Source organism: Dermacentor albipictus, unplaced genomic scaffold (genome assembly GCF_038994185.2).
Source record: "Dermacentor albipictus isolate Rhodes 1998 colony unplaced genomic scaffold, USDA_Dalb.pri_finalv2 scaffold_15, whole genome shotgun sequence".
Classification (NCBI taxonomy): domain Eukaryota; kingdom Metazoa; phylum Arthropoda; class Arachnida; order Ixodida; family Ixodidae; genus Dermacentor; species Dermacentor albipictus.
The window spans coordinates 6153298-6176590 of record NW_027225569.1 but is presented as its reverse complement, the minus strand read 5'-3'; the positions used below and the strand labels follow the sequence as shown (position 1 = coordinate 6176590).

Sequence of the window (23293 nt, the reverse complement as noted above, 5' to 3'; positions counted from 1 at the left end):
GGGGCTCAGGCTGCCCCAAAGTCTTGTACTCGGCTTGGGCAACGAGATCACACAGTGGCTATGCGGCTTCCCTTAATCTGTGGCTGATAGTCGCACACCACAGTATCATTGTATCGGTTACTGTACACAAGCCAATAATTACCACAGGAAGTGATGCACAGAACTCACCCGTTACGCGCTAATGTTTTTTCTACAGGCGATAATAATGCAGTGAGTCATGTAGCATCTCACTGTGGGCTTTTATTCGTTGTTCCTTCTTCCCAGTTTCGGTGACCATGCAAGAGATACGCACATCACAGTAAATATACGGTGACAAGTCAATAATTCCACATGTAAGCGAGGACTCGTAATGAAGTCAAGTTTATATTCCTACGTGTTACAACGGAGCAAGTCGGGGCTAAGGGCTGAAAGCCCTCACGAAGGCCACGGCTCCCCTGTACAGTTCGAAATCAGATTACAGTTGACTGAAGATATAACAATATAAGATAAATATCTCAGGTGCACATGCAAGTGTCAAATAAAAGACGATAAAATGTTGACAACAAAAAAAGATACACTATACAAAACGCACATCAGAAGCCATTTAATTATGTTTAGTTTGTTTTCTAAATACGCTCAGACACACCCAAATTAGCGTTTGTTGATAAGTTATTAAGAATTGCAATCACATGAAAATTTAATTTTTTTCTGCCATAGTTAGTGCGTGCTTTAGGAACCTAAACACCTACACATGGCCATCTGTGACACGTGTCTTCACGTATCATAAACAACCGTGAATCACCGCGATAAACAACGAATAATGAATAACTGTGAATTGCCGTGAATAAACAATGGATAAACAAGTGTCAATCAATAATGTGGTGCCAAATGACAATGAAGTACGTGTCATTTGCCATACTTTGTTATTTTAACTCTACAAGGAGACCATCTTATATCTTAATGCCTGACAGATTTCTTTATTAGGCCTAATGTGCCCATAAAGATAGCGCAGTGGACGTTGATTGCACACTTTATTTAGCAAAGAAAGAAAGTTATCATCATTTATTAACCCTTAGACTCCTTTCGAAGTATAATATTACACGGAGTGAGGGCAACAAAGTTACTATTAAACACTATTGGCTGCATATAAACTAAAAGAAATAACAACCAAGGACCTCAGTATGCATCTTTGAAATCTTTAAGCAACACGGCATGCGAAAACTCAAATTTACACAAACGAAGCTATACATCGAGTTATCACAATAGGGTCATCTAGGATGATAAGTCATGAAGGATTTACGTGAAATTAATGCAATATTCTTAAAGTTCAGCAAGAGAAGTGTACAGTTATTGATCCTTAAGCACAGTGACAACAGAGCGATGGTAAATAAAGAGAACAAAGTCATCGGAAACGATGAGAATATTCAACCTTTCGCTCTTAATCGGCACTCCGCAATCGGTGAAAAAATTTTCAGGCCACCCCCAATTCGCTTGTCTGTCACGCGACGTCACAAAAACCGCGGCAGCTCCCCATCTAAAATGACGTGTATACACTAATTATGTATAATTGCACGGAATAAAGACGAAAAATATTTCTGATTCAACGCCTTTTCGCCATTAGCCTTCTGGTATTGGTCAAAAGATTTCAGGCTGCGCGCACTTCACCTCTCTCTTACGCGACGTCACAAAACCTCGAAAACTCATCGCATCAAACTGACGTGCAGGCGTTAAAGACGCATTAATATCCGGAACAAAACTAAATGCTTCTGAATAGCCGGAATCCGCCCCGTTACGAAAGGAATAGAAGATGGCTGTACGCCGATGACTTAGGCACTGGCTAGTCACACATGGCCGCACATATTAAAGCTTTTTGCGTGGCCTTATAACGTTATGGACCCGTTTCGGCACATTTATGACATCGCTCTGCCAACTCTTCTTTGCTGAGGATACGTTTTAGAGCCATTCTCTAACCTTCCCTTGCACGCCGCCGCAATTTTCGATACGCCACAGCAAGCTAAGTAAAGGAAAGCTGACCAATAGCAGACGCCGACACGGCCTTTTTCATCCGGTTATCTATTTTCACTGCGCTGGCTGGGCCCTATCGAAACCCTCTCCACTTGAACATTCTCCTCGTCTCCTGTCAACCAAATAAATAAGAAAAACCGCTAAATGTAGGCAATCTTACTCTCTTTGGAAGCAAGCAAAAGTGGCGTCCTACACACGAGTAAAGCATTTGGTTGGGCTGTTCAGGCAACGCTGCGGGTCACTGCCCGATGCTAGCGCCGGTTGTTACGTAAATTTGACGGCAGGAGATTGGAATACAAAGATATTGAAATATTTTTACGTTCTATCTCCCCTAGACTACCTAATAATCTCCAAGCCAAGATAATCAATTTTCCCCTTTTGAAAAGAGACCGGTGACAGAAGACCGAGCAATTGCGGCTATATATAACCCTGGCGCAGGCACCTTACCACCATCACAAAACATGTGCTTGAGTTTTCTTCATTTCAAAGGTCACCAATTCAATTGGCTTTGCTGTGGCTGAAGATCCCGACACTGCACGACGTCAATTATTTTTTAGGGCGACTCACTTAGTCGATTCTCTTAAAGACGTCTGATCTCGAGATCCCACAGTAACGTTTAAACGGCGGCAAGTTCGACCGCTCCACGCGTGCGTAAAATACCCATGCAGATATGTCGGCTCAGTGAAGTTGCCAAGGCACGCTTCCGGCCTGCCAATTCACTCCTCGATGCTATCTGTAGCCGACCGGCTACGCAGGGTTGCGTTCCTTCGCCTGAGCTTGTGTGGTCTTGCCGGCTGCCGCCTACAGGCCACATGTAAGGGCGTTTGCAGTACGGAGCTAAACTCTATCCCGAAGCGGCATAATTTATGACCCTTCGTACAAATGTAACTCTTCCAGAAGGTCCGTAAGGTTCGCATCTTGCGCACCAAAAAAGGGTTGGGTGGCGAGTCCTAAAGATCCGTTCGCAGTCACGGCACCACACAGGTTTCTGTGGCGTCATTAGCGCGATTCTTTAAAGCTTTGACCGCATGGGCTGTTTGCAGGAATCTAAGCTCCTTTTTTATGTCAGGATAGTACGCAAAGAGAAACGGAGACAAACAGAGATAAGCTAAGCCATATTTTTTTTATCTCTTTCTTTTGGAAACGCGACACCTCTCTGCCTACCGTTCGGACGCGGTACTAAAAGGGTTACGGTGGCCGTATTCAACGCAGACTTAAGCCAGGGGCGACAGTTGTTTTTACGACGTACCACCGCGCGTTGATGGTGGAGGCCGCGTTATGCATGCGTTCATCGCTGTTTACTGAAGTAGTGAGGCGAGTAGGCAGTCTGGAAGTTGGTAGCGTCGGTGTGAGCTATGTATCACGTTGTGCATGTCGGCAATCTGGATTCGATATCTTCGAGCGGGTAAACCGGCGACCTCCTTGGCGGTGCATGCAAAGAAAGAAGCTACCTGAAACGACGCACCTCCTTTCTGCATTTGGGGAACCTGCCTGCAGCCTTGTGTCTCACTGATGTGGAGCAGCAAGCCCTGGCTGAAAATCACGGTAGAGGAGCCACCAGGGATGACTGTGAAAAACGAAAGTTGATAGTCCGCATGATGATAAAATCGTAACAAATACTGCAGATACTGAGTGACTAAAATATATGAGAAGCGCTCTTACGGTTCCCTCTTCAGTATAAAGAATTTCTGTAAAATTGCTGCTGTCTTTTAATTGCCTTCAATATGAAATTTTTCTTATCAGTACTTTCCTGTCTCCGCTGTTACACAACATTTTGAGCAAAATTGGCTTGATACATTGAGTATGTTGCCTGTTTCCCCAGTAGCGCTGGTCACACGCCAGATTACTAACTCGTTTGATAAGACAAACAATTGTCCCACCAGTTGAAGTTTCGTTGAGCTATACATATATGGCATTATGACTCTGTTAGTATGATTCGGGTACTCCAAGTCAGGTACTGCGATTCAGTTCATGGTTTTGCATGTAAAAAAATTACAGTGCCGTTTCCCTTTGTGAAAGTGGGCTCTGAGCAAGCGTATGGGTTCTAGTGCCCACACGAAGCTATCGGCCTTCATTGCATCTAGACGCCCACCCACACTGTCTACATCGCAGATCGTATTCAAGACAGGACTCGCGCGGCCGCGTCATACGCAGCAGCCGTCAGAATGGAATGCCCCCATTGTAAACATTCGCTTACTAAATAAATTAACCAGCAAGGTGTCAGCCGCACTGGAAAACATGAACATATCACACTGCGTGACCGCGTACACTGGCTGTCAAAACACTGGTGTGAGGAATCGCGGCCGCAGCAGCGAGCGAAGCAAATGCCTAGACTATCTCCCCAAAGCAAATGACTTTCAAGATAAAGCCCGCGCGACAGCACGTGGCCGAAGCACAACGCTCCCTACCTCCCCTGCCACGGTGCCATGCGCGCGGCCGAAGACGCTCGCTTCCTCCGCGCTTTCCTTCCTTGCGCACGCAGACTTTGCTTGCAGCCTTAATTCCTCCTTGCAGTTATGCTCGAGTGGCATATCGGCGGCCTTCAGATCGGCTTTCGGCATCACGTCATGAAGGCATAGACTATGGTAGTAACGCACGGCTGAATCGCCTTGTCTCTGCCTTGGATTGTGGGGGCTTCAGGCAGCGCGCCGCCGCTGTTCGTATTGCCGTTTATTTTCCCTTTGCCGCTCCTCGTATTCACGCTGCTGCTTGGTAGTCCTAACTGTGCGCTGCCTGTCCATAGCGGTATTGTAACAACAACGAAATTAATTGCTAGGCCAGTTCTTTTATATATGAAAGACGAGTGACGTCGCTCCCCACGTAGCAAGCTGCCATCGCCGCGGCACCTTGCGCAACCATAATCTTTACTCGGAAACATACGCGGGGAGCGCTACGCGCTTCGTACGGTTACGCGGAGTGCTTTATCATCAACTAGGTGGTTTGGGTGCTTGTTCTGTGCTCGTTTATTGAACCGAATGCTCTGCTCAATGTTCTGTGCGTGATACCAACGAATTTGTACACTTTTCCCTTGAATTACTGAAGTTTTTTTCTCTTTCTTTTTCTGTGAGGATGCCGCTGCCATAAATCCCTGCCAACTCGAGGCTCGCAGCTCCGCTGTAACTCAAATGCACGCATGTCATTTGCCATCGTGCGGTGGTAAATACACACATTGTAGATTAACCATAAGCGACGCATGTATTAAGCTATTCAGGTGCTTCTTACCAACATATTGTAGCGTAAAATATGTCAAACCTAGCCTAAAATTTCGTAGATGATCCGATAAAAAAAATAAGTAAGATCACGATCCATCTAACGGTCCTTTAAAGATAGGTAAGAGGCGATGTAGGATGTACATTTAGCCACAGACTATAAAAAGCTTAAAGAAGCCTTTGAAAATCGTGCGCTATGCCATTAAGAAGCCTCTGCGCTCTATATGTATACCTATAAGTCGACAATAAATGTAGCTGTTTTCTTTCGTGCCATATTATATAATTTGGTGGAAAACAGGGGTGATCGCTCACTCTAAATTGTCGGTATAAATTAACGCCTCAATGAAGAAATAAAACTGAAACAGAAATCATTCTTTGTGTTACCCTTCAAAGCATTGGCTCTTGGTTTGAAGCGATACGATCACTATTTGACTCTTTTAGTGCACCAGCATATCTAGCTGCCGTGCTTTAGCACATAGTATACGAGAGCTTTACATGGGCATTTTCATTAACACACTTTATTTCTTTCTTTCCAGCATCTGATACAGGGTAGTCCTCTATGAAAGGAAATATGCGTGCGCGTGGCCTGTGCTCTGCGGATGCTGCTTAGAACTCCAGCAAGGAAAAGCGCGTCCGCTTATGGCGTCATCTATTGGTGGCCAGAGTAACCAGGCATGGCCGATAGGCAATCGCCTGCTACAATTATTTCCAACGCCCCCCCCCCCCCCTTCCCCCCTCCCATCGTATGGCTGTTGCGTACGAAGCGGGTCGTTCAGCGCAACGTCTGCTGCTAAGAAACCATGTTGTGTGCGCAAGCGCACTGGAAACGTGAAAGCGCCAATATACGCCCGGTTGTTATTAGGTACGCCTTGCGTACCAATCATAATGCGTAGGGCATTCTGGGGTTATTCCCTCGGAACTCACTCCGTCCGTCCGTCCGTCCGTCCGTCCGTCCGTCTGTTTTTCTGTCTGTAACGCGTCACACGATGCACTGCATGCATAGGTATACATGTGGTGCTATATTGGTGTTATGAGAATGCTTTATGACTACGTATGACTATCGAGATTTGTGATTGTGACAATTTATATAGTGAGTACTGAGAGGTATAAGTGTAGTGTTTATAAACCCTAAAATTAGTTACGTAAAGATTAGTTAAGCGCAACTGTGATTAATTGAATGTAATTAGGGATATTGATGCTAATTAAAATCAATTTATGTCAAATTATTGAACTAATCAAGAGTTACGAAGGTGAAATCAACGTCGCCTAATCAAGAAGTGAGGTTCCTGTGAGATTAGTTAGACCTAATTAAGTAATCTTAATTATACATTACAGATACAAACGTAATCGTCATAACCTTTATGTAAGGATAATTAAGGAATTAAGGAAATGCCATCATTGTAGAAATAACTAAGCCTGAATAATTCACGCTATGTGGTGAGCGGGCAGCCAGGGCTTCGTACTGCAAAAAAGTACCCAGAAACTCTACTGGAGTTGTCGAAGTGTGCATAAGCCTACCCCCTAACTTCAATTGGGCCCACCCCCAAATATTATGTTGGCCCACCTCTACTACATGCTTCCCCATGCATATTCTTAGGACCCTATGTATTTCTATGGTTATTCTCTCTAATCAACTTTTTCAGTTTTTTCTCATTACTAACAAAGCTACCAATCGTCTACATTCACATTATTATAATGAATTAATGTAACTTCGCACATTGCACGTTGTTGTGCAGATACAAGGTATTACACTTTTCGCATGGCGGACAGATCTTGCTGCAGTACTCGCCAAAGAATGCTTGCGCATTAAAATACTCTAGGAGTGGCTATGAACTAGCGGGCGTATGTCGGCACTTCTACGTTTCCAGTCGCGTTCCGTATACCGAACGCGTTTTGCTAGCAGACGGACGCTGCGTTGCAGGCCTCGCCTGTTGCGCATCCAGCTGGCGCGGGAGGCAGTCCAGCAGCCGCTTGCCTTTCTTCAGGGCCTGCTTCGTCTGGCCGCCAATAGATGACGGCCCAAGCGGACGTGCTTCCCCTTGCTGCCTGTCGCTAGCGCTCTAAGCAGCCTCCGCAGAGCACAGGCCATGCACTCGCGTGTTCTCTTTCGTAAAGGACCACCCTGTACATGAGATTAGAGGTCCTTGTTCGTTATTAAACGAAATGCGGATGAGTAAAGACAGCGAGGTTCCTATTAAAGACAGCCTTAAACTTTCTGGAACTAAAAAAAAAGAGGAGAAAAAGTCAGGAAGCAATAATCGGGCAGTCTCTGCACACAGAAAATGCCAGGTCCACATGACTTTGAATGTATGCCGTCCCATGTCCTGTTTCGTCAAAATTCAGCATTAAAGAATAACAAGGATCCAAGGCGGAATCCAAAAAGCTCCAACTTACGTCACCTCCTACTCTGTGCCCATATATTGGCGGAAAGCCTGTCACCTTACGGCTACTGCTCATCCTCGAGGTGTTCGACTACATGTTAAGCTGGACGACGCAGATTGATCAGCTTTGCACGGCGTGTTTAACGCGGCGAGTAAAGCACTCTCAACTAATCCGCGGATTAATCGGCTCGCACGTGCGAAGCAGATGGCCGAGGCATAAAAACCGAAACCCGCGTTTTTCTAGCCTTGAAGTTTGCAAGATGGAAAAGATACCTGCAAGAGATTGCTACATTCATGAGAGAAGAGACATGGTTTTTTTTTGGTGACGAAGCTAATTTGTATATTTGTTTAATGTCTGCATACTCTTCTGTTTCTTTTAGTACTTACCTTGTGGGGCAAAGAGATCTTCGAGTGCACTCTAGCAAAGATAACATTCCCAAGGTCGCATTTTTTTGCATTTTATAGTTAGTGGACTATCCTCGCTAAGTACGCGTGTAATGCTAACTGCTGAGCGGGCCTTATTGTTTAGTTTACTTTTCAGTGAGGTCTGAGAACGACGACGATGTTATGAAATTTACGCGTGATCTTTCACTTTATCTCGAGGCATCGAGTTTTTCATGAGGCCTTAAACCAGCCGCATGAGTGAGGTTATTCGCTCCAGTAAATTTTGCTTTTACTTTGTCCACAAAGTCCTGACAGATAGATTAAACGTAGAAAAAAAGTGATTTCAGCCTTCGCTAAATAATAATAATAAGAGCAATGACAGCAAAGACCGTTGAAATGTTATCTAGCCTTAAACTTACGGCTGATCGCGCCTGCACCATCGTGTAATGCTGCACGGATATGATTTCGCTTCTCAGACACACTATGGGCACATGGTAAGCAATCTTTGCATCATCATCATGCCTTACTCTTTCTTCCAGAACATGAGCATCTGCTGCAAGTTTAAGCCACTGAAGGACGTTCACCACGGTATTGCCTTTTTCGTGGTTTTACAATCGCGTGCTGTAAACAGTAAACAGCGAAAAGCCAGTTGTAAAAAAATGATTGCACAATATAGAGGCAAATCAGAAGCCATAAGATGATGCCTCTTATGCTAGTGTCGTAAAATTTGCTTTGGTTAAATAACGTTGAATGCCATCTAAAGGCCCATGAATCGAGTCCGTGATGTCCACCTAGCACAGTCCATGTGCGTTCATCGTAAGTGATACCTTTACGTTTCAATAATTTATTTCGTTCAAAATGCACATACACAATGCGCAAAAAAATGTTGGGCCAATTATCGGAGCTATATCTCAGCCAGCACTAAGAAACGAACAAAACATAGGCAGGTGTGTGAGGTACAACGCAATAACTTATTATGTACACGTAATAAATGAGAAGAAAGGGGGTTAACAGAGAGGCCCCATAGGAAGCCAAAAACATGTCGGCTTCTTATGATATGACTAATAAAAAATCGGGCACCTTGGTTAACCGCCTTTCTTCTCGTTTATTACATAACGAGGGTCCTGAATCCCGCAGCATTGATGTCTTCAGGTAGCATGTGTGGGTTTATTGACCAGTTACCTCGACCCAAAAAGATCACGTTCTTGTGGCGCCTGCGGCAGAAAGGACGTTCCACGTCCACCGCCAAGTTCTGTGAGTGGTGGCGCTGGCCAACACTCCCAGGCTTTTACTAGCCAACATATATACCCAAGAAAGTGGATGTGGTGGCGCCACGGTAGCTCAATTGGTAGAGCACCGCACACGAAAAGCGAAGGTAGTGGGTTCGGTTCCCACCTGTGACAAGTTGTGTTTTCTTCCACTTTAATTTCCATTTATTTATCGTTTCTTCATTTCATTTACTAAGCAAAAGTAATTTCCGCTGTGCTGTCCTTGGTGTCAGTGTTTGTTGGCTTTTTATGATATGACTAACAAAAATCGGGACCCTCGGTTAACCCCCTTTCTTATCGTTTATTACATAACGAGGGTCTCGAAACCGGCAGCATTGATGCCTTCAGGTAGCATGTGTGGGTTTATGGACCAGTCACATTCACCCAAAAAGATCACGTACTCGTGACGCGTACGGGAAAAAGGACGTTCCACGTCCGCCGCCATGGTGTGTGAGTGGTGGCGCTGGCTAACACTTCCAGGGTTCTACTAGGACACACAAATACCCAAGGAAGTGGATGTGGGAACGGCGCCGCGGTAGCTCAATTGGTACATAATCGCACGCGAAATGCGAATGTTGTGGGCTCGTTCCCCCCCTGCGGCAAGTTGTTGTTTAATCCACTTTCATTTCCATTATTTATCGTTTCTCAATTTAATTTATTAAACACAAGTAATTTCCCTTTGTTGTCCTTGGTGTCAGTGCTTGTTGGCTTCTTATGATATTTATACGTAAGTGACAAAAGTTTCTGAACGATTCGAAGCAAGGGCAATACTTTTTTCATGCTATAAAGACAACATAACGCAAATATTAACGGAACACAACAACTACGATGCATTAAAATTATCGACTTCCTGTGAAACAAAATGTTGTAGAATAAACTAAAATGAAGCTACTAGAATGATAACACATTCAAGCTTTAGGAAATAGTCAAGAATAGATCGCTGTGGTACTGTCAAGCATATTTACACATTTCCGAACTGGCGAGATAACATGGGTCTTGGTGCATTTAAGTTGAAACGGAAGTATAATTTCTTAAGCTGTCTAAAAAAACCCATTGAAAGCGGGCACTCATGTTTCGTCAGAAAGAGTTTCCGATGTGTGCTTGAGCAGAACGACAATACATACTTGAGAACATGGGAACTCCAGAAAATTTATTGGCTATCACTACGGGAAACGCAGTTACTCCGCAATGTTACTGAACGCTGCTTTCTTCGAGAAAGCTCGCGCATCCGATGTCGACGTTGTTCACGTGGCTGGGTACCGGGCCCCGTGTGGTAATGTGCTGTCGGCTGAAATTATTCGGGTAATTTCGCTAAATATCCCAGAGAAAACACTAATATACGATCAGCGGCGAAAACATAGTGCTTGTTAAGACCTCGGTCGCTTTTACAAGGCAGGTGGAGGACGATATAATTATAGTTGATTTTATATCTGCGCAGAGACCATGCCCTAAATATATACGTGTTTATACGCCGTAGTATAAGTTCGCAGACATCTACGATTCCGTGCAAGTATCCATAGCACAACGACGAAGAGTGATAAAGGTGAAACCTACGAGTGAATGTAGTACATATTGTCCTTAAGAAACCTTAGGTTGAACCAAACATCAGACTACAATAAATCGTTAGACGATTTGTGAACAATAATTATTGCTTCATTCTTTATTTGCAATGTGCAATCGAATATGTTTAGCGTGATACCTACGCAATATTTTTTACACATAGTAGAGATTTCAAACTGTACTTGCAGTTTGTAGCTGTTCCAAAATTCTGGATCAAGCCAGCTATATGTCTTTTCTGAAGGCGACACACTTCCAGCACTGGTAGTCAAAAACTCGCTGACGCCAATGGAATGTGCCGAAATTCGTTGCTAAATCTTCTGTACATCTGCGAGTGTGAGGCAGGGTGCCTCTCCGGCATTTCGCTTTTCTTATTGTTCGCGCCGCGTGACCGTCGAGTCAACTCTCAGCGACGCCCTTGACCGCAGTCTACAAGTGGCAGAATCGCGACACTCTCGTCCCAGTATAGCGTCGCGAAATCAGCTCCAATCCCTGCAGCGCACTGCCACTGCACTGTACCCACGCCGCGCATCGACGACTGCACCGTCGCGAGCCGACGTCGCGTGGCCAGCACGCTCCGGACAGCCTGCCGTCAAGTGCGGCCAGATTGGGGACGTGACCGCCATAGGCGATGGGCGGCACCCGTCTCGTCGACCTCGCCTTCCTCGCGGGGTGGCGGCGGTTGCACCGAGGCGGGTGCAGTCATGCCTCGAGTGCTAATCGCGGTGGGGGAACACTGAGACGCATTCCGGCTTTGCGCGCCGAAAGGGTTTCGCATGCCAAGAAGCCCACTGCGCGTCGATATGCCGGCCGCTCGAATCAACGCGGGATCTACGCGGATGCGGTAAACGAGCACCCGGCGGTCGACCCCTGGGAGTTCGATTGATAGACACCGGTTTTGGATCTTGTAGTGCGGACACGCACAGAATCCTGCTGAAACTTCGCGTTGAACTCAGCACGTTGTTTTGTTTCTTTCTCGTCGATGACGTGTGGGATCGTCTTACACAAAATATGTTGGAAAAACTAGAATACCGGAATTCGAGGGGCTTCTTTTTACATAACTATACTTAGAAACTGAGAATTGAGCATGAGAAAGTGCAAGGGCAATGAGTTCTTATACTCCGAATAATGCATGCGGTAAATCTTAATATCAATTCCTAATTCCAGTGTCCTCGTATTTGGCAGTACTCTTGCGGTATTTTTAACAACGCATGATGGTTGGGTTTCACAGGGCAAATATATAGAAGGGGGGGGGGGGGGAGGAGCCTTTTATGGCGTATTGCCAAGTCTCTGACAATGCGTACATACGTACATTCGTTATGCTTGAGCTTCGCCGGGAAATTGAGCCGTACGCTTTTTCCCAAACGCACTTGCGGCCTCGGGCCTCATTTACAATGAGACACAAAATTTCGACAGTCGTATAAACATTTGGCCACCACAACAATTTCTTCGTTACGTTGCGAGTACGAGGAAATGGCGCTGTGGCGGAAGTAGCTCAGCGCGGGTAGTTTATCTCCAACGCGGTCGCTTTACGCCCGAAGAGAAATTTGCTGCAGTAGCTAACACAGACATTTTTCTGGATATCGTAATCTTGTCAGAGATCGAAAATCTCCTCCAGTTGCGACCTCACTTGCAAGTTGCGATCTCACTCGCCTTACAGGAAGACTAAAACAACATTCAAAATTGGTGTCAATGTTGGTTAATGGTCCTAAGCACTACTAAACGTAAAGCAATGTCGTTCTCACGCCATTCTAGCCCCTTGGTATTTCAATACGAAATCGCAAACGAACAAATTCAGTGTGGAAGGAATTATACGTACCTGGGTGTTACCATCTGAAATGATCTGGACTGGTGTGTGCCTGTGACTAACGCTATCTCTTCAGCTAGCAGATCACTTGGCTTCCTACGACGCCACTTAAAGAACGCACCACAGCATGTGAACCTATTAGCTTATAAGACACTAATACGACCCCAACTGGAATACGCATCAGCCATTTGGAGCCCTCGCCAGACTGTACTCATTACCGCCGTTGAGGCATTTTAGAATCGGGCCAACCGGGTCATTCACTCCGCTTTTTCATACGATGTCAGCATAACTTCATTAAAAGCGGAATCAGGCATACACACCCTTTCCCAACACCGTTTAATTGCAGGCTTATCATTATTTCACAAATTCTACCACAGCAAACTCAATCGTGCACCATATATCTTGCCACCATCCCGCATATCCCATTGCATAGGACATTCCTCAAACGTAGCTCGTCCACACGCGCGCACTGTCACTTTTGCATCTTCTTTTTTCCCTCGAACAGCCAGAGACTGGAATGGCCTTGCGCACAACATCGTTTCTATACCCATCTCATCTGCCTTCACAGAAGAAATTGCCTCGCATTATGCCTTGTAGCATCTTGATATACTTTGGTTCTCATATTCTTTGTAACCCACCCCTTATGTGAAAAGTGAAAGTGAAAGTGAAATTGCTGAGGAGCGCATTAACAATATACGTATCACATTTCGCGGACGACATTTAGGGTCAGGGAACTTGCAGATGAGTCTTCGCGCAGCCGCTTTGAATTTCCGGCGCATTCCCTCATCGCTGTGCACTATCTATTGCGATCACAGTACGGACATTTCCTATACGTTCAGAGCTCTATATGGAATGCCTATGCAAGTGGGAATATGCGTGGTGTAAGTGTGCAGAGACCAGCATGGGCAAAGGCAAATGACAAACAAAGTAACGCTGACATCCAGAAGAAGAAACTTTATAGAGAAGAATGGCTCGGCAGTTTTTTGTTGTGGTTGCCTGAGGTGGTGGCTCGAAGTTCTTGGACTCGGGCGGCATCTTCGGCTTACGGGATGGCCCAGAGCTGGTCATCCAGCTCGGAACTCTTGAGAGCCGCCTCCCAGCGGCGGCGACGTAGACGTAGAAGGTCCCCGGCGACCCCCGCAGCCGGGGCGGCGTCGGGAAGAGGCGATCTCGAGGCTTCCTGTACGCTGGTAACGGCCGCGCTTATGAACGCGTTGCGAACGGAGGTGGTTTCAGCACCGTTGTTGCGGGTACATTCCCAGAGCATGTGTCGCAGCGTTGCTTTCAGTCTGCAAGCTTTGCGCACATCAGTCGGGTATAATCCTGAGTAACAGTGGCGTAAGACAGCCGGGCTAGGGTGTGTGGTATGTTTGCAGTATGCGTAAGATTACGGCCTCGTTCCTGCCTAATGTATGGTGCGGTGGCGGAAATGTGCGTCTTTCGAGTCTGTAGTGTTGGGTGACGTCCATGAACGTGGTCAGGCGATCGCGCCAAGCCTATTGTTATTGCTGTTGCTGCATTTCTGCAACTGCTACAATCTTATCTTACAAATCAGTGTTAAAAGTAGCCGAAAAAGTCACATAAGCAAACGAGATAAAAGAATCCCTTGGTAACTATACAAAGCAAAACAGACAAACAAGAAAGATACCCGTATTTAACAATGTGGCTTTCACATGTAAGATACAAAAGTTGCCGCATCATTGTCGATAAAGAACCTGAAACGTAACGTTGATGTTTAAAAAAAAGCGTATAAAACGGCTCTCATCCCGTCAACTACTTCGAACTTAACCTTTTCTCCCGCACTCTCAGTCTCTTGCGATATGATAAGAGCTATAGCCTAAATCTCCGTTTTGCTAATTATGCAACGTCGGAGGCGCGTCTAAAACGTCTAAAGAATTTCTCTCCACTACCAAGCACCCTAAGCGCGAGTCTATTTAAGTTCACCAAGCATATCTTGTGCTTGCTGTGCGTCTGGATAATATCTTTGCTCAATTGAGCGATCAGAGTCTAATGTGCTTTGATGAGGAAGTTGAGTGCGTGGTAGACACGGCTGAGGACAAGCGATCTGATGCAGTTGGTTCTTTTAGGAAGAAAGACTACACAGTGGTTGGCACGTGGAATGGTACTGTGGAAAGGAGCGTAGCCAGTGAACTGCAGTATGAAAAAAAAATTGCATACGAAATGGTATCCTGCAAAACGAAATAATGTTCAGTTTTATGCATGAATTAGGCAGTGCTGCCTGATTTTTCATACACATGTTTTAGGCGACCACCTTTCAGTTTGTGACGTTCCTAATGAAAAAAAGAAACATCGATCTCGCTTAACCGCTGCTACAAGTTATGTCAGTATCCGCTGTGCAGTAAGCAGCCAGCAACACGCCAGAAAATAGCGTAATTGGCGGACTTTATTCGCGGCTTGTCACAGAGTACGAGGTACGGGCACTGCATTTGTCACCTTATTTCTGGTAAAACGTACATGTTGTTTGGTTTATTGTGAAATGACGTAAGCGAATTTCAAACGTGCGCATTGTTTCCTTTATTGACTCTTTAGGCAAGCCCAGAAGACCTCCAGTGCAGTTCCAGTGGCACAAGTACTTTCGGTGCCCTCGATAACGGTCGATTTTCTGTAAAAGAATTCAAGGCCATTTGGCCCTGCGAAGGTGAATGACCAGCGGAGCTGTCAACATCGTGGAAGAAAACTTGTGGTAAAGAATTTATTGCGTCATTCACTGTCACTTAGTAACGGCAGTCACAAAGGCTTTGTGGTCGCTTGATATACGCGGACACATTCTTTGATTACGTCAAATCGTGCACGTACGCCACTGGGCGGTCCTTCGGGAAGGATCGGCGTGGCATCGCGAAAGAAATGTCTCCAACACGAAACCGGTAAAGTACTCCCTTTTCGGTCTCGACACATCCACATTGAAATCAGCGACAGTGACCATATGGGTAGTCTCATCGCAACAAATCCACGCAGAGTGAGTAGCCATGAATGTTTCGACATCGCATTTGGACATCGAAGAGAGTTTGCATCTCTTCTCCGCATTCTCCGATTCGCGATACGCGTCTATCCCGTCTGGCCTGGCGCTTATGGTCGGCGTAGGGGGCACGATCTTCGCTGGAGTCTGCAGCCGTCGTACTGTCGTCTATGTTGGCGCCGTTGCGCTTCGTCAGCGAGCTGCTCTTCGAGAGTCCTAAACCCGCGTGTCCTCCCTATCGCGCAACTGATAACGATACTCAACTATCTATCTCTGAGGCAGCCGATTACAGTTTTCGAGATGCTGTTCGTATGTTGTATGCGTGGTTCCAAGGAATGTAAGCCCAGTTGGCTTCACTTTGCTGAGTGCTTGTAGCCTCTGCTTTACTTGCTTAAGGGGGTATTAGTACTTAACAACGAAGTTTAAGAAATCACTGTCCAAGCAATCCGTACAGATGGTTAATCATTGAAACTGGAATGTGCGGCCGCGGTGGTTATCATTGAGTTAATCCCGATGATTCATTAAACGACAACGTGGTAGCCTGCCGGATCCTCGGTGCGGATACTGCTGCGCACGCGCTCGGCTTCGACGTAGAGCAACGAGGTCACTGCTGGCACAGCCACTCGCACGCCTCCCCTTATCCTTATTCTTTCGCGCATGCACATGGGGACGCGCCGGAGGAGTTTTCGGCGCACAGGCGACAGACGGACGGACGAATCGACTAGTCATCGATCGAGATTCGCTGTAATAGGATAATGATGGTACTGTACGCAAATCAAACACCCTGTAGCGACCGTCTGTCACTGTGGTTCGTCCCCCGCTTCTATGAAATTCTATTACCTTACCTGGCCTGCACGTAGGTGTCATTGCCCCCTGCTCTTTCATGGAACGCGAGGTGGCTATCCGACAGGGGCGCCACCACTGTCACTTCGCAAACCTGTTTAACTGCGCAGTAGAGTGAGCGTACTGTTCGTTCTCAACCTGTCACCGTTCTCAACCTATCAGAACGTGCATTACTTGCCTCCGCTAAACCGTGCTCCCAGCAAGTGAAGACCCGGACGTGATCCGAACACGCAACCTTCTGAACCCCAACGCAGAAGACGAAGACCAATTTGCCATTGTTGTGCCAGATAACACTGCCATAGCTATCGGCGTCGCCGAGAGATTCCGTAGAAAGTTCAAGCGTGATAAAATTGTCGCCGCATGCCTTATCGTGTATGTGCGAGTGAGAGCGTGTTAGAGTGAGGCGGCGATTGCGGCTCAATATCTCAAAGCCAGCTTTCCTCTCTTGGGTGCACGTTTTCGCGCGCAAGGCTTCGAGGGGAGGGAGGGAGACGGGGCGCGTTGTACTCTGGGCAGCCCAGGTGCACTCGCGGGCCCGCCCGGGCCACTGTATCTTTCAAGCTATCTGCCGCGGGGACGGAGTCTGCAGCACGCTGTGTTTTAGCGGCTTAGCTCGCGTTGATGCGAGACGCAGCACGATGGTGGATTCGATCACTGCTGCTGCCGCGCTATCTCACTCGTGCGTTTTGACAGCAAGTTTCCGCGGTCGCCGAGTGAGATGTGTTCGTATTTGATTTAGAGCCCGTGATACCATTCTTGCTAATTAGTTAGTGTGCCTGTGTTTAAAAACTTAAATGGCCGATAAAACTACTATCCTTACTCCGTATACATTTCCAATAATTTGCTATCGCCATTGATGCTTCGCTTTTCAGGCGAAACTGCGACATTTATTTGTCTGTACTACACCCGCAGCGGTAAAAATTTACCGTACTTTTGCTCCAATTTTATGTTTATTTGGACGCCGTTGACGTTTTGTAGTATGCGGAAAGTATTCGAAGAATATTCGCATTTGCGAGTCGCGACTATTCGATGCAATGACAATATCGACTACGACGCTATTTGATTCGTTATTCGCAAGTTTCGAATATTCACACTCATCGGTTTCCTTTATAGTTCTTCTATAGCAGTCATGCGAGTTTATTTACGGATATGACTAGAAACATTCCACCCATTTCTTGGCCAATCCCCGATTATTGGGTGCGATCCACGACCAGGATGGGCGAACACAACAACCACGCGCGACTACTCGAACACTGTTGAAACTACACGCTGGGTGCCACATACTCTCGCGATGCAGCACGCAAGGAAACTCCTGCTGGGTAGAAAGAACGACGCCGTAGCAGGAACTAAACGCCTCAAACCCGCGAACTATTCCGCCTCCTGAGGCAAACGCCAGTACCGCAATTTTTGTGGATCTGACTTCTGTGCTTTAGAACCTATGTTCGAATCTCGCATTTCGACAATGTTATAAACGCTACCTATTAAAATATATAAAGACGAATAAGTAAACACAAGAAATTACTCAGGCTACCTTTGAAACGTAAAGAACTTCAGCGATGCTGTAAGGTAAAGAGAAGTAGTATTTGATTTCAAGGGTTTTGACAGGTGGACCACAATTTGTCAGCGTTTCGAAAAAAAATTCGACTGCAAAACACCTAGACCCCTCATGAAAGCCAATCCAGCGGCCGAAACAATCTAAATACTTGTGTTTACCTTGCAGCATCGCTCAAGTATATATATATATATATATATATATATATATATATATATATATATATATCGTTGTTTAAGAGGAAGATTTAGCTCGGGTGCTCCTATCTAAATGCATGTAAAAGTAGAACGCGTTTTCTCGGCAACCACTGCACCAAACTTGACGAGGTATGTTGCATTTAAAAGAAAAGCTTAAAATCTAGCGACTGTTCGTTTTTGTGTTTTTTATTTAGGCCGTCAATTTTTTACTAAAGCTTGGCAAAAATCGCAAATTTCCTGAATACAAAACTATCCTATTTACAACTTTGTAACTCAGTGACAAAAATGGTACCTCAGTTCTGTGAATTGTATCTAATAATACATGTGAAGCGTGAAAAAATTGACACGTTACACCTCGATCTCAAAAAATTTAGTAATATGGAAATACAGCTTTTCCAGAACCTTTGTAAAGAACGTAACAAATGACATATCGAATTTGTCTGCTTTCCATGGTCTCATGGATGCCATCTACAGAAGCGCGATACCAGTTCTTCATGCAGGGCTACTAATTCGTAAACTTTGTGCTTCAATCTTTTGAAATGTTCGACTATTTGAAAATAATTTTAACAAAATACAGGCCCTACATCAAAATTCATCTTCGAAGAGTCACTACCATTTAACTTTCTCTCTCAAATACCACAAATTTAATTAAACTCGGTCCAGGGGTTATTTCAGACAAGAGTTTTTCCGTTTTACATGTATTTGAATAAGCCCCGTCGGAGTTGAGACCGAGCTAAAACTTCCTCTTAACACCGTTTCTTCTCGTTCATTACAGTTCATTACATAACGAGGGTCTTGAATCCGGCAACATTGATGCCTTCTGATAGCTTGTGTAGGTACGTTGACCAGTTGCCTTCACCCAAAAAGATCGCGTACTCGTGACGCCTGCGGCAGAAAGCATGTTCCAGATCCTCCGCCAAGCTTTTTGAGTATGGGCGCTGGCTAACACTCCAAGGGATAGATATAATGGTAACTCATATATATCTCAGAAGATGGATGGGAAAACGGTGCCACCGTAGCTCAATGGGTAGAGCATCGCACGCGTAATGCGAAGACGTGCGATCGTTCCCCACCTGTGGCAAGTTGTGTTTGTCATCTACTATAATTGCCAATAATTAATCATATATATATATATATATATATATATGTGTGTGTGTGTGTGTGTGTGTGTGTGTGTGTGTGTGTGTGTGTGTGTGTGTGTGTGTGTGTGTGTGTGTGTGCGTACTTATGCATATCCGGAACATCATGAAATGGAGCTGGCATGGGGTATCCGTATACCAACTACCCTGCTGCGTAGTTTGAGAGCGAGATTGTGCGCTATGGGAGATCACTGGATGCATGCCGGAGTCTTCAGGTAAAGCACTTGAATTAGCCAGTGCACAAGAATAGAAACTGGCACGCAGCTACCATAACAGTTCATGACATCACGTGGCTTCGAGATTCCCCGCAACGTTTTTTCGACTGCCTTTGATAGCAATGGAGTGCGTTTATTGCAGAATAATGAGTTGAACGCGAGATGATTGATAAAAAATGAATCATGGGAACCGAAGTTATGCAGATGTTCAAGCAGTTCAAGCAGATGATGAAGGAGAACACTCCCTTTCGCGTTTTACTCTTCTAGTGATCTCACTGATCCTTGCAATGACTGCGTGCCTCTTTAATAATAATAATAATAATAATAACAACAACAACAATAATAATAATAATAATAATAATAATAAATACTTTATTTTCCGTAAAAGCACGAGATACGTCAGGCCAAGCCAACGGGGCTTGTCGGGCTGTACCCTGCATAGAAATAGAAAGAGATAACGGAAGGGTCGCCTCATGGTGACCTTTACACGCCTCTCTTGTGAACTATGTCGGAGTAGCACAAAGGAACACGTGGCAACGTCGGCGATACTTTTACGCGCTAGGTTCAGGCGCGATTGCCAGACTAGAGGGCATTAAGGCGACGCGCAGAGCATTCGCGTCGAAAACGTCTATGGTACAAAGCGTTCCACAACATACGCAGCGTCATATTGTAATTATTTTAAATATGTAATTTTCGAAAGCAGAAATCATTTATTGTTTGGTAAAGTATAAAGTATGTTTTGATTTATTTACACGTGCAGTGGGTGCGGCTTAGATGGGACCGCACAAATGTTACCTATGGCCTGGCACGTCAAGCCAATCAGACCGAAAAGCCACTGTATTCAGTGTCAGACCTACCATAAGTCACCTCCGCTACCAAAATCACCATTGCTGGCAGCTGTGGTTGGAGAAGAAGCTGGTTTCTGCAATCAAATAAAATAACAAATAGTTTGCTTGCGGCGTTCCCTCTGGCGTTAAAATATCGCCGCATCGCATAGTACAAGAAGACGCAGTGAAAACAATATCCTTAATTTGTGTCACAAGACCTCTTTAACTGTACGCTTTGTTGCGATACTTTACATCAAACCGACCTAACTGGGTTTAAAAGAAACTGCAGTAATAAGACTGGAGCCACGTCTGCATTACAAGCAGTATTAATTTCTGCATTATATTGCGAATCAGTAGGCCGTCGGTACCAAAAACATTACATCACGTCAAGAAATGTACGTAAACAGCACATGCGCAATCAGCTGACATGTTTCTTTAACAGTCTGAGATGTTCAACTTGATAAAAGAAGGCTTACTTTTCTTGTCCCCTCCAGGGTTGCATTTCTATTACTTACTTAGTATTTGTTTATTATTTGTTCACATTGCAATACTATTTCTATTGTTATTACTAATTCTTATTGATTATTGCTCTAGTACTGTTCCACCAGGCTTAAAGTATCAGGACAATACAATCAAAACAGGGCCGAAGTGTAGCTTGGGGGATCGAGACATAGTACCACATGTTAATTGTTCACAAAAGGAAAAGGTGTTTAAAGAATGAAAAAAAAAATACTGCGTCGGCCGGGAATCGAACCCGGGTCAACTGCTTGGAAGGCAGCTATGCTAACCACTATACCACCGACGCCGCCGTGCCTGCATATTACGAAGATGGTTTATATAGGTTGGATATATTTGGAGCTCTAGTGCAAGCCGATCTTCGCCGATGCCGAAAGAAAGAGGAAGCAAGGCAGCGCCCTAGAAAGGACCGATTCGGAGGAAATGAAGGCAAAGCGATGCCCTAGACCCCTGTATCGCTCGAGTGCAAATTTCCTTCTCTAAAAAGGAGTGGACAGCTAGACAATGCAGTAAGCGACAGCCCTTTGTAATCTCATTGCTTGTGCTGGCCACCTTGAGCATGAACAATGCTTGGTTACTTGTCATTCTAAACTTTTCTAACTCTAGGTAGTGTCAATTTTGTACGCAGTGATGCGCAGTAACATTTAAAGCATTCATATATAAAACTTTTGTATTGTTTGTAGTAGCAAAAATCTCCTAAGTAGTGAAACTTTACCCACACAAGATTGGAAGTCACCATGCGCGAATGTTTCTGCAATCCCGGTGCGTCAATCTAGACGCACAAGCTTATCCGCATGCAGAGTCTTCTCAACTTTTAAAGTGTATTTGGTGCATTTTGTGCGCTACATGAAAGTCTGGCATTCGGTTTTTTCTCCTGTCCCCAAAAGGACCATATGTACAATTGATAATACAAGCATGAATTGGTAAATGTCCTTTCTGGATTGCAAAAAACAACACACTTATCGTGAGCAATATCTTGATACGCCAGAAAAGAGGAAAATCCAAGCGTGTGCTTTAATTTGGGGCGCTTCTTGGTCCCCACTTCCTAAGGTTTGATCGACGCATCAGGACAACAATCAATGCGTCCTATAGAAACGCAGACAGAACAGTGGAACTTTAAAGGCACGAAGGTGGAGAGGTCGTCCTGAGTGAAGTGGTGCAGAAATCCAAGTCAAAAGCTAACCAAATGCCTCCTTTATGCTAACCTAATGAACTTCCGTCCTTGTTTATAAACAAAAAATGTTCAAACATGCAAAAATCCAGTTTGGTTCATGATGTCATATGCATTTTCGCGGCAGTTTAGGTGCAAAATTCAAGAGACACTTTGCTTTTCGTTCTTTTCCTGCTATTAAACAACCATTTTCCCGCAAAGAAACGTGAGTCGGCTTGTGCAAAGAACATTACGGCAGAACCCATCTCAGGATGAACCCATTTCGCGAGGTGCTGTTCGACACCAGCAATCAGGAGGTAAGCGCGCTGTTCATGGTCGCTCCGTGCGGTAGCAGCTTCTTGAGTAGACCATGTGTCTGTTCAAAATGGTCCTGCCAGAATTTTATGACCAATCTAGCTACGATATAAGGCACAGCAGCGACTTCCACAAACTTCGATAAGTATTCCACAGCGACCAACATGTACCAGTTTCCTACTACCGTAGTCGGTAATCGGCCCACGTAATCGATTCTGATTTTGTGACAGTAGTGCCAGGCTGCGGAAAGGGTGTGAACAGCCCAGGTCAGCATCCCGTGCGACGCTTACGCTTTTGGCCCACCTCGCAGTTTTCAACGTACGAGCCCAGCTCATCTATGCCGCATGAATAGGAGCGAATGCTCCTATTCGTGCTGGTCCACCAAAAACATTCCTGGATCTGACGAAGAGGAGCTCGTCAGTCTATGTGTCCCCCTTCCGGGGTATCATGAATGGCGTGCACGATTTCGGAACGCATGGTACAGGGGATTACTAGATGGCGTTCATCGTGGTTCCAATGGCAACGATGCAAAGTTCTTGCGCGCAGGACGAATTTGGAACTGCTCTACTTATCTCCAAGGGAGGTTGTTGTAGATGCAAAATTTGAATCGTGCCGATGATCGTTAGACACGTTCTGTTGCGAAAACTAGATCCTACCTTTTTGTGCCTGTGGTCTGATCGCATAGGTTTAGCGACAGTGCATCTTCAACCGCATTTAGCGCCCCCACCCGATGCTTTGCGCCGTAGGCGTAGTCTAGTAGTCAGCTTATCCAGTGGGCGAACTTGTGCTTCAGGTGTTGTTTCGCAAACATCTATGCGATGGCAGCGTTGTCCGTCACGACAGTGAATTTGCGGCTGAATAGGTAGCGCCAGAACTTCTCGTCAGTGCGCCAGACAACGGCGAGACACCACAGCTCGTTAGAGCGGTAATGGTGCTCCTTGTCTGATAATTG

The 23293-nt window shown here is 45.4% G+C and overlaps 1 non-coding gene across 1 annotated transcript; it reads right to left on the bottom strand.

Annotated features, from left to right (window-relative positions):
- Positions 1-21093: 21093 nt before the first annotated feature.
- TRNAG-UCC (transfer RNA glycine (anticodon UCC)) lies at positions 21094-21165 on the bottom strand. The gene has a single exon. It is a non-coding gene; the product is annotated as a tRNA-Gly (tRNA).
- Positions 21166-23293: the final 2128 nt, after the last annotated feature.